At 46.9% G+C, this 12,950-nt stretch overlaps 1 protein-coding gene across 6 annotated transcripts in view; it reads right to left on the bottom strand.

Moving 5' to 3' along the window:
• Window positions 1–12,950, bottom strand: part of CPVL (carboxypeptidase vitellogenic like) — a 129,386-nt gene that overhangs the window by 90,336 nt on the left and 26,100 nt on the right. The gene's annotated exons all lie outside the window — the stretch shown is intronic.

Here is a 12,950-nt window from a genome sequence, read left to right as displayed (position 1 = left end):
TTCTCTAGTCACCAAAAATCTACAAGGTCCTTTGACAGCTTTGGGAAGGGCCCAAGGGAACGTGCTGAAAGAGATGCAGTTGTCAGAACCGTCAGGAGCTGGAGGAGAGCCTCCAGCTGGAGGGGCCACTGGAGTCTCACTTCCCAGTGTGCAAGGATTAAATGAAATGGTATTTGTAAAGCATAATGCACGACAAAAGCACATTAAGCCCACATGATTGTTATAACTAAGGAAACAGGTAGAAAAGAGAGGAGCCCAGAGTCAGTCTGGGAACTCAGATCAGTAGGGCTGTAGCTCCAACAGTCAGCACAGTGTAACGGAGACGTGTGTGAGCTCTGGTCCCAAAGTGGATCCCAGCCTGGGCTTTACTCCCCACTAACTGCGTGACTTTAGGCAGGCTGCCTCTGCCCTCTGGACCTCAGTTTCCCCATTTGGAAAAGAGGGATCCATAAGCGTACTCATGCCATGTGTTTGTGGGAAGGACTAAATAAACTCATCATCATCAAGTCCAGTACAATGCATATTCTACAAAGGTCAGCTATTGCTGCAACAGAGACACTACAGGCAGATAGACGATTGTTATGTAAACCATAAAAGAGAGAAGAGGAAAAGTGAGTTGTTTCCTCCCCCAGGGAACAGTTGTTTGTTTATTTGGGCTTTTTTGTTTTTTTTTTTTCTCCTTTGGTCATCTTCTCTGGTCATTTTTCACTAGTTCGTTTTCTTGCCTCAATTGTTGCAAAGGTCCCTAAAGAATTCAAGAGAACCAGGGACTTACAAGCTGAAGCAGAAAAAACGAAACTCAAAGCCGCTGCGGGGAAGCAGAGTGTCTCCGGAACCTGCAGTCAGACAGGTTCGTTCTACTTGGCTACATCATAGCTGTGCGATCCCGGCCCTCGCATTTTCCGGCCTCCACTGCCTCATCCATCAAAGGGTGCTAATGCCCACCTCACAGGCTTGCCTGAGGACCCTGAGGAGAAAGTGTATCATTTTCCTAGAGTTAAAATGATATTGTCAACTCTACTGGGCTGAATCAATGGAACCAGCTCTGCTCTAGTCTGCTTGGCCCCAGCTGTGTGTGTTTGGTTTGAGTAAGTGATGTTTATCTCCCCATGGATCCTCCACCTTGTTATATTCACTACCGCTCTCCAGGGCCACCCTCCTCTGGGATTCACTCAGCAGCAGGAGTGCATCAGAGGGGAAGAGACCCTGGAATCTGGAGAGAAGCAGTTCCAGCCTCTGGCGCATGGGAGATACTGAGAGTCCAGGGAGCTCCAGCTCCGCAGTTCCTTCCTCATGTGCAGCGGAGCATCGAGAAGCCGTGGAGGGTGACACAAGAGCCAGTGGGTCTCAATCTTGGCCACCTTAGAGAGCTTCTTGAAATGACTACTGCTCAGGACTTCCTGCGTAGCTCCGTGGGTTAAGGATCTGGTGCTGATGCTGCTGTGGCCCAGGTCTCTGCTGTGGCACGGGTCTGACCCCTGGCTCAGGAACTTCTGCATGTCACGGGTTTGGCCAAAGCAAAAACAAACAAACCAAACCAAACCAAACCCAACTACGGTTCAGGTCCAAATCCCAGAGATTCCAATTCAAGTGGTCTAGGGTGAGGCAGCATCGGTCTGTTTTAGAAGCTCCCAGGGGGATTCATGTGCAGGCAGGGCTGAGAATCTGGAGGATGGGGGAGCGTTTGCCCTCTTGGATGCCCCAGGCCTTCTGGTCTGCACCCTATTCTCCCTTGCTTTTCAGGTTCCTTCCTGTGACCTGGCACAATGATGGGACCTCCGGACTCTCAGAAAAATAAGCTGATCCTGAGAGGCCACACTACAAAGTCAAGTCAACACCTCAGGTGCCAAACATCTTTATTATGCAACTTTGAAGCACAGGACACTGCATTCCTGGAATGCTTAAATAATAAGAGATCTGCATACACACCTCTAACCTCAGCTGACCTTGCTCCTCAAATTTACTTTCCTGAAGGAGAGGAAGGAGCCCAACAACCTCTGAAGAAGCCCATTTCTTAAAGAAAACTCCAGATACACACATCTTCTTACTCTGATGAGCCAACCAACCTGTGAACTAATACTGCCCTTATCTGGAAGGAGATGCAAAAGTCAGACCCTGGAAATGAAAGGTGCACAGGTTCAATGCAAAAAAACCCCAAAAGTTCATTATAACAGAGCCTGTGGACTTCTGTAAGATGATATGGTATCACAATGTCAGGACATATAACAATAACTAGATTGATAATGATGCCATAAAGTTCTTATGCGATAATACCTCAGGTGATACACTTCGCTCTCAACTGTGAGAATGAAGCCCTTCTTTGGCTCACCACCCCTTGTTTAGGAAAGAATAAACGTAAATGCAGACTCCTAAACAAAACCACAATGCAAAACGCGGGACCAAATAAAGTAAGACTGAGTGCTTTAGTTATATACAGAGTTACAAAATTCAGGACTTTTAAAGTCTCTATTATTTTGAAGCTATCATTTAAGAGTGTATGAAACAAGAGAGAATGTGTTTATTTTTGTCAAAAACTTGAAAAATTCTACTTCAAGCTTTTTATATTACAAAGCAAGTACTTATTCTTAATTTTTTTTCAGAGAGGGTATTAAAAAAATCCCCCTTGTTCAACTAATCCTATTTCCTAGAGATGATCATAGGAGCATTAGTCTTCCAGATTTTTCTCTATGCCTGCCCCTCTCAACCTCCCCCTATATAAATATACATATATCTTGTAGATGTTATATGTACTATATATATAAGCAATTTTTTTTTCAACAATAGAATCAGGCTATACAGAATACTCTATATTTGCTGTATTCACTTAACAGCATGTTGTGGAAACCTCATGTCCAGTTCATATCATTATTTGCTTTTTGTTTAAGAATGATTTCTATTTTTTCCATTATAGCTGATTTACAGTCATACTGTTATTTGGCTGAAGAGTCGGCACTCTGAATTCACCACAATATATTCATTCCTTCAACATATAACACCGACGGGCTTGATTCTAGGGCTGGGGACACAGATCAATGTCCACTTATGGACAAGTAGGATACTTAATGACTAATGATTAAGCATGGATTTGGGCACCCGACTGTCCAGGTCTGAATTCTAATTATGCTATTTTCCAGCTGTGTGACTTTGGACAAATTATGTAACTTCTCTGCATCTTCAGTGCCTTCTGCTTAAAAAGAAGAAGAAGAAGAATGTCTATTATACCAGATCGCTGTGCAACTTCCAAGTTATTCTATTCCCCGCACGTGAACAGTGCCTGCCACGGCCACTTCAATGTTAGCTCTGATTATTGTTCTGGTCGGGTGGGAAGACAGGCATTAAAAAAGCAATTACATAAGGGGGGTGATAGGAAAGGGCAAGGGAGAGACATTAGATCCAATACTGAAAGAAGACCTATGGTGATGGGCCAGCATTTGACCTAAGACCTGAAAGGGGAGCAATCCCCTCCTGATAAGCATTTACATATTTAATTGAAAAGAAAAGAAAAATCTCTCCTCATGACATATAGGTCAGGGTCGTGTAGCAAGATGACCCAAAAGAAGGGACAAGGCAACTCCACATAAAAAAGAAGGGACAAAGAATCCTTCATAATGAGGCGAGAAGTCTCTCTGTCAAGAGCAGGGTGAGGGCACACAGGTCCCACAGATCTTCCCTCTTCTTGGGGAACAGGAGTCTGGTTTTGCCTCAGGAGCCCTTTCAATTCTTCTGGTGACCCCTGGTGGCCAATTCGTGAACTTGGCCACTCCTTCCTCAGGGTTCCTTCCTGAATGAACCGCCCAGGACGCAGGTTACCCATTGTTTTTCAGATCTCCAACAAAGATGTCACCCTCTCTCACAGTAGCAAATTTATTTCACCATGACCGTGAAAAAGTCAATCCTCTGTGTTAATACACTGTCATTCCAAGTAAGCGCGGCTCATTTATTTGGTTGAACATCCTGGATCTAAAGAGAATCTTAGAAACACCCAGCTTCTTCCTTTACCCTTGCTTCTAAGTGGGCACAGAGGAGGCTCTATATGGTGACATGAACGAAATGACAGCAGTACTCAACCCTCCTGCCCCACTGCTTCCCACGTGGTAAGCACCCCCTTATGCTCGGAGTCTTCCTTTTGGCCCTGCCCCCACCCATCTTCGGGTATCACGTGGTAGAGATAATCTTCCATCCAGGCCATGGACGTTATCCCTGAAGCAGACACTCGTGCACCGGGGCCAGGGGAGCCCTAAAGACAGGCACGCTCAGGTAACAAGACTGTATTCTCTGCAGAAGACTTATTGGCGTAACCCTAGAGAATTTTAGGAACCTCAGCAACTGGGAAAATATTTTCTGCCACTGCCAATGCCTAGGGCTGGGAACCTACTCCAGCCACCCCTTCCTCCAGCTCCCGACAAGGAACACCATACTTTGTAAGAAAACAGCACCCTAACCCCTGTAGACCCAAGTCACTGGTACCGCTTAAAATAAGAAGTGCAAGGGCTAAATGAATTAAGCTTCCCTTCACACTTCTAAATGCAGAGACTGCTCATTTGCTTGGTGTAAGTACTGTGCTCTGTTGTGGCTGAAGTCATTGGGACCCCAAGTGAATGTCTTAAAACTCCCCACGTGTGTTTGAATGGACTCCCATTTTGCCACACGAATCCCAGTTCAGCTGATATTTCAGCAGCTACACTAAGGGTATTACCTTAAGCCAGAACTTTTTATTTAAAGCAATTGATTTTGTGATGAGAATCATTAACTAGGTACCTAATAACACTTTAATTCTACATACATACCCCGGCACATATGAACAACTTGCTTAAGACCCTCCGTGCTTTTCAGAGGCATTTTACTTAGAGTGGTTGGTTTCGACCACTCACTAAAAACTTCCTATGCTATGACTGTTGCCACTGCATCATCATATGGAGAAGGACCTTTTCCCAAAATTTTTCTGTCCTGAGGCCTCCTTACATGCCTCCCAAGCTCCCACTGATGCTCATCGAGCTTTGAATTGCTTCATCAATTTGAGTCAACTTACACCTCCCTAGAATCCTCTGTACCTTTCTCCTCCCTAAGCTTTCTGCCTGACTCTCGTTCTTTCAAGACATAGTTCTGGCCTCTCTGTTTATGCCTCCTTTCAGAAAGCTGGACTTTAGAATGAATGGGGAGAGAGTGTCGAAGAAAAGACTTGATTTTCTTTCTCTCTTCCTTCCTTCCTCCCTTTCTTTTGCCATGCCCACGGCCTATGGGAGATCCAGAGCCAGGGATCAAACCCATGCCACAGCAGTGACCCAAGCCCCTGCAGTGACAACACCAGGTCCTTAACCCATGGAGCCACAAGGAACTTCCTGACTTTCCTTCTTGATGCAAAGAAAGAAATGGCTGAAAAAGTTACTTTCTTCTCCATGTTAACATTTCATTTCTCAAAGGGAATCAGGCACACTAAGCATGCTGCAGCGTGTGAACACAGCTCTGGACGTGGTAATTTACCATTTAGGTACTTCCTTGTTGATTTGTCTCACTCAACTACCTTCTAGTCCAGATCCCTGAAGCCATAAATCCATATAAAAGGGAAGATAAACAGTGAAAGTTTAAAGAAGACAAATGTCTATGACCTCTTGTATATTTGCTGAATTACAAGTGGTAGACATATTTTAAGAGATCTGTCCAGCCCATACCTTCTTCTCTAAAAACAGACCCTCCAATTTGCCAATGGAAAGGACCCATTAGCTGAGTGTATTATCACATGACCAGGCACACTCAGCCTTAGCTGACTGGACCAAGAGGGAACCCATGACCCCAACTGGGCCAGTCACACCCTGCTCCCAAGAAGAGCCCGTTCATCTTTGTTGATTGCATAGCCCAAGGACAGGTAAACTTGGATACTGTAGTGTAGCCATTTTCTGCCAAAAGCATGTGGAAGCAAAGCGTGTTGATCTGCCAACAGCTGAACGAAGCACAGATGAGCGATCCACAGGTCTTGGCAGAATAAGGCTGAGAGAGAAAAGTTGACTGGCTGCCCTGCCTCCTGACGCCTTCTCAGTAACCACACCGTCATTTTAACTCTTCATTTTTTTCCCATCTTTTTAACTATTATTTTTTACCTGGAAACTTTGACCTTTAATTCTGCCACGAGTTCTAGGGTTTGCCCTGGCCCCCATCAACCGTGAGTATCACATCCAGCCCAGGGCAAGAGTGGGGACAGAACGTCAGAAGGTCTGCTTCTCGATGGGCCACTTCCCCAGTGTTGACCAAAGGCCAGCCTGGGAGATAGCTTCCTGCGTTCACTGAAGAATAGGGACATTTTACGAAAAAGAGGTATTCAGTATAATGGGAGAATAACCACAAATACGTAAAGAAAACTCCAACGAGCACCCTGGGCTGAGGGAGACAGACTCCTAAGGTGAGGTGTGGCCCTTCCCATGGCTATGATCCCAGACAGAAGGTATGATTGTGGCCCACTGGGTGGCTGGGAAGCTCACTGAGGTTCCCAGGCAAAGCTGGCCCACATCCCCTAGGCAAGTAGGAAAGGCCTCCACGGACAGTGGGCTGTGACTGGTGGGGTGAGGAAGGCAGTGGCCGTCAGGATGTTGGGAGCCTGTTTGCCTGAAGGCTCACAACCAACACCGCATGATGTCCACGTCAGAAGGGCTGTGGGAAAGCATGCTCGGAGGTGCAGGTGGTCCAGGCTGGCGAGAGGACTCCAGAGAAAGTTGGACTGTGGGAAGCCTGCTCGCTGGCAAGACCTGGAATGAATGGTGCCTACGCTGAGAAGGCCGCAGCCAGGTCGGTCCCTGGAGACAGAGTCCAGACTATAAGCTTGCTGAGGGTCGTCGTGGTCTGGGGAACCAGCCAAGTGCCACTGAATATCTGTCCCCCCTCCCGCCCCACCACTTGCATTGCTGACAGTCTGGGCGGCAGGCCGGAGAGGAATCACGACACAGGGCAAGGGGCCAGGAAAGAGAAGCCAACTTCCTCCTGCAATGTCCTTCCAGCACCCTCTACTGACAAAGCTTAATATGGTCACTGTGTAGGAAAAAAATATTTAAAGTATTTAAAGTATCGTGGAGCAGGTAAGAGGGAAGATTTGGAGCCGAGAGGCAAAAAACACAAAGAACAACAAAAAAAACAAACACACATACACACAAAACAACCAAAAACTGGCACAGGAGTCACCAGTCACTCCCATAGTTCTCGATGTCACAAGATATCACAGTCACAGCACAAAAGTACATGACTAGAAGCAATATTAGCTATCACATGCGGCATAATGTGTTTTTAAGATGTAGTGGCTTAAGACAACAATAGTCAGTTTTTATCTCCCATGCTTTCTGTAGGATTCGAATCTGGGTATATCTGGTTCCAGCTCAGGGTCTCTCGTGATGCTGCAGTCAGGGTATCAGCTGGGACGGCAGTCACCTGAAGGCCTGGCTCCAAGGTTGGCTGGAGGGTGGAGGCCTCGCTTCCTCTGCAGAAGGGTTTGTCTATATGGTTGCTTCAGCATCCTCTCCGCGTGGCATCTGGCTTCCCTCAGAGGGGTCCAAAACACCAAGGCACAAGCAGCATCGCCGTTACCAGTCCAGCCTCGGAAGTCACACTAACATTTCTGCTTTAATGCGTTGGTTGCAAAGGCCAGCCTTGCTTCGGTGTGGAAGGGGACAACGCAGGAGCATGCATACAGGAAACGAGGATCCCGGGGGGCTCTGCTGGGGGTTGGTGACCTGGCTAGTTACAGAGGCTCCAAATTCAGGAGTTCCTGCACCCAACCTAGACCCTGATTTAGAGTTCCTGGATCTTGGGTTGTACGCTGAGCCATGTCTTATAGGCAGCCGACTCAAACTAGAGATACCAGAGGTCGCAAGCCTGGGAAAGGACCTTCGGCATCAACTACGTTTGCATCTCTATTTCTCTATGAGGAAACGGAGGCTCAGAGAGGGTAAATGCTCCGTCCCAAGTTATACAGCAAGGGACTGCAGACCTGCGACGAGAATCCCAGCACCCTGACCCCCCTTCTCTCTTCCCAAATTCAAGTGCACGGACTAGCTGCACTGGAATCACTATGAAGCTTGACAGAAATACTGATCCCTGGGCCCTCTGCAGATCAAAAGAGTCAGAATCTCTGCTGGGAGGGGCTGGTCACTGAGCTCTTTGTAAAGCTCCCCAGGTACGCCTGATGAGCTGTAGCAAGTTTGGGGGCCCCTGCCTTCTACCTCCCTGACTGTTACTGAAGCAGTCCAGACACCCAGAGGGAGTGAATGGAGCCTGTGCGGAGGCCCTGGCCCCAAGCCTGCCCTCTCAGGGGCGGCTGTCCTGCTTGTCCAAAGGACACATTATCTCATTTCAGGGACCTTTGGAGACCTGCTCTTCTGCTCCCAGAGAATGCCTTCTGCTTTGGCGCATGAGCACCAGAGTGGCTCGCTGCCCTCGCACGGCACTGTGGACGTGGGGACCGTGTTCACCCAACCCTGTGCTCTCTCGCTTTCCCTGGGGCCTGCTGGGGCGGGCCAGCAGCTGTGTGGTCTTAAGACGGAGGGAGCACCTCAAATGTTGCCTCCAGGTGCCCCCATGGCTCCCCCTGTCCTGGCCTGGCTGACCCCCCAATCTGATGCCGACCTTCCTCAGACCCCAGGAACCCCAGCCGCTGTCCTTGGCCCGAGAAGCAAGAGGGGTCCCGAATAAAGGGGTTTGGGCCCAACTTCAAACATCTCAGCTCTTGACTCCATGACCGTTGAGATAAATGATCGGCAGGTTTTGGCTGAATGCATCCAACGAATTACCTCTACTCCCACGTCTACAGGACAACGCCAAATGCGAGTTATCTTTTTTCCAGCGAGAGGGATGCTAATTTCAAAAAGTAATAATCTCTGTGCCATTTTATCTTCTTAAACATGACAAATCCCAATTTCACTTTGTAATTTCCTTGCCCAGTAACAATTAATCCACATTCTTGGCTGCCATCCAAATCCTTCCGATTCCAAATAAGGAACTTGCTCCTTATTTCCTGCCTTCTTTAAGGGCCCAGCTTGGGACTGGTTTTGTTCTGTACAGTATTTGTGTTAATACTAGGAAAACTGATAATAATGATGATGATAATGATGATGATGATGAAATAATACCAGCAACTCTACTGACTACGTACCAGACGCCATTCAGACTTTAATCACATCATCTCATTTTTCTCTAAATCACTGTTCAGTAGCTATTTTGAACCTCACTTGAAACAGGAAACCAGTGCTCAGAGAAGTTAAGAATGTGCCCGAGATCACGCTTGGCAATCCAAGCCTGACTAACTCAAGAGCTATACTTTTTTTTTCCTTCTCTTTTTCTCCTTCTCTCACTCGTGGCATATGGAGTTCCTGGGCCAGGGATCATCCACCACAGTTGCAGCAATGCCAGATCCTTAACCCACTTGCTGGGCCAGGAATCGAACCTGTGTCCCAGCGCTCCAGACTCACCACCAATCCTGTTGCGCCACATCAGAAACTCCTCAAGAGCTTTACTTTCAATGCTTTATTGTGGCCTTCCATGACTAGTGTTCTCAGGATCAGCACGTGCCAATCAAGAGCCAAGATTCCTCCACCAGGGACCTAGTTTTAAAATCTAGTTCTGCCACAACTAGAGTCTCTCATATTACGTGAAGTAAGTCAGAAAGAGAAAGACAAATTCCGTATGATGTCACTTATATGTGGAATCTAAAATATGGCACAAACAAATCTCTCCACAAAACAGAAACAGACTCCCAGACATGGAGAACAGACTTGTGGCGGCCAAGGTCGGGGGGAGAGAGTGGGATGGTCAGTAGATGCAAACTACTACATGTATCATGAATAAGCAGTGAGGTCCTGCAGCATAGCACAGGGAACTATATCCAATCTCCTGGGATAGACCATGATGGAAGATTATATATATGTATCTGAGTCACCTTGCTATACAGCAGAAATTGGCACAACATTGTAAATCAACTAAAATACAAATTTTTTTTTTTTTTTTTGGTCTGCTTAAGGCCACACCTGTGGCATATGGAGGTTCCCAAGCTAGGGGTCCAATTGGAACAGTAGCCGCTGGCCACAACCACAATCACAGCAACACCAGATCCAAGCCATGTCTGCGACCCACGCCACAGCTCAACAGCAACACCAGATCCTTAACCCACTGAGCGAAGTCAGGGATCGAACCTACATCCTCATGGATAGCAGTCAGATTTGTTTCCACTGAGCCACCACAGGAACGCCAATAACACAAATCTTTAAAAACTAAAACTAAAAAACCAAAATCTAGTTCTGCCCATTACTAGTACTAGTTGGCTAACTGGAGGCTAATTATCTCCTCTCTATAATCCCCTTCATGCATAAAATGAGGATAATCATTCCTCCTCACGTAGTTTTGTAAGCATTACAGAAGAAGGTGCACAGTGCTTATTAGCACATAGCCAACGTTCAATTAAGAAGAGCTATTGTAATTGTTACAATTTTATTGGCTTCATTGTACTTTCCATTTCATGCAAAATGCCTATTCATTTCTCTGGCAGACTGTGTCCCCAACTGCACACCAGTTTCATGCTCTGGAATCCATTAGGCGCTGATTTGTATACAATAACAGGGGAGTCTCACAGAAGTAACAGGAACACACAATTTGAGAAACAGCAGTCCCAAAGCATCGCCCAGAGGATATGACCGGTGTGGCATCCTTCCTGCATCCCTTATTCTGTCTTCAGTTTTTGGAAAGGGTCATTTCTTTCCTGATGAGAATATCAGCTGCTTCCCCGTGGCAGGCAACAAACTAAGATTTCTACCAAACGAAAGGAACTCTTGCCCCATCTCGGTGACCACTGCTTCTCCTTCTCACGTGCTTCGTCTCCTTCACCCAAATTAGCCCGGTCCGTAATTTACAGCCTGACTGGCTTGGCAGGAATGGTTGCTTTGGGGCCTCGGAGACCTGGCTGTGCGTGTGTAGGCTCCCGTCTTGGAAGGCGGATGACTTGGAACAATCGCTCATGGTGACACTTGTCAATGGGACCATCTTTTCATCCCCGCCTCTCTCCCTGGAAGCTCGGTCTATCACTTCCAATAGAAGACTGCGGGCTTAGGCACCTTCTTTCCTGCAGTGGTGGCCTTATGTTTACCTCTTCTGGGATCATCTTAGAATGTGTTTAGAGCTACAATTCTGGGCCCAGAAAACCATAATCTGATCGGGGGATGCATGGGTAGGTCTTCATTTAATTCAAAGGGGGCCCCAATAGGCCATTTATTGTTCCCTGCAGGGGGTTTCAGTCTGCCGACCAACCAGGAGCGAGAGCAGAACCCAAGTCCATTTCCCTGACTACCTTTAGAGCCCCAGAGCATCACTGATATTCTAGACAAAGCTGTCCACCTGCTCAGATGCAATCTGCAAAGGAAAAGACTGGGTTCTTTGGGTTGTTTTGTTGAATCCCTTCCCTCACCATTTATTCCTGTTTTCACAAATCTCAATCATTACTAAAAAAACAAAAAACAAACAAACAAAAAAAAAACACCACCAAGGAGAGGTCAATGAGGGACGTACTGGCCTTATAACCAACCACCAAAGCAGAAGAGAGAGGAAGGAACTAGGTTTGGCGGGGGTGGGAGAGGTGGGGAGGGTGGTGGAGCTCCAGTGGGCCTTTGGGGAACACCAAGCAGGGAGAGGAGAGCTGGCCCCGCAGGCTGCACTTGCCCTTCAGGCTCCTGTTCTAGCCTTCATCCCAGGAGAATGCGTGCGACAGCATACCACCTCCATCGGGATGTGCCTGCCCGAGGTGTTTCTTTCTGGCAATGTGGGTCACATGGGGACTGGAAGCACGGAAGCCAGGTGGGGGTCCATAGGCTCAGGCGCCAGCCTTGCACTTGTACAACCCTGAGAGCGAGTCCTTCCTTAAATCCTGTGCTTCGGACACTTTACCTGCCTCACTCAACAATAACAAGGAGAAAGAAACAAGGGGTCCAGGAGAGGCTTCCCAGAGTGGGTAACAGTCTGAAAATGACTCTGAGCCCCAACTACAAAGTATCTAGAATTCCTCGCCATTTCTTATATGCCTCCCCTCATCCACATCTACTTGGTGAACTGTCAGAGGCCATGGGTGAAAAAACAGAAATGAAAAGTGAAAAAAATACTAGCCAACAGGACCAAGAGAAGCAATTTAGTTTCAACTACTCTGGATTAAGCAATTTACTCAGGCATTACGTATGCGATACTGCTATATGCAAATCATATGCAAATATAAACCCTACCCTCCATAGGGATAACGTTTTCTTTGTTTTCTCTGGCTTCTAAAGCAAATCCAATTTGGAAAATAAAAATAGAAAATTACCCTGTGGTGGGATAAAATTTGTTTACGCATCTCAGCATCTCTTACAATAAACCCAACAGTACCCATAAGCCTAAAGTAATTTGCTCGTGCTGAAGAATTGTGTGACCTTGATTTACATTAAACAGAGGTGATAAAGTACAAGAAGATATGATCCTGTGTCGGTATGGATGGGTGAGGATGAATGGCCCCTTTCTCCAGAAAGCCTTTCTGGATCACCAGTCTTTCCCACCCCTCTTCTTAAGACCCACAGAGTGAGTTTGGTTCTCTCTCCCCCGTGTCCTCACAAACTACTACTCAGTAAATGGGTACCGGATGCATGAGGGAGTGAGTTTAAGGATAATAACTAGCACAGCAAAGTCCATTGACAGAGCAGCCCAGTAAGACCATGACCACAACAGACTAAATTGAGACAGGCTTAGACATGCATTACCTGTGAACTTCAGAAATCATCCCCCCTTTTTGTCCTCCCTTGCTCCCCACCACCCATCCCTGCCCCCCAAGTATTTTTAGAACAAAACAAAAAGATAGGAAGAAGACCGTGGCAGGAAGAAGGTGACAGCGCTAACATTCTGAACAAGGCTACAAGGAATTTAAAAGTTGGACCTCCCCCACGAACATTTGTTTCCTGCATATA

Source organism: Phacochoerus africanus, chromosome 16, assembly GCF_016906955.1.
Source record: "Phacochoerus africanus isolate WHEZ1 chromosome 16, ROS_Pafr_v1, whole genome shotgun sequence".
In the NCBI taxonomy this organism is placed as follows: Eukaryota; Metazoa; Chordata; class Mammalia; order Artiodactyla; family Suidae; genus Phacochoerus; species Phacochoerus africanus.
Note: the sequence above shows the minus strand (reverse complement) of the source record. Positions and strands in the feature narration are given on the sequence as shown.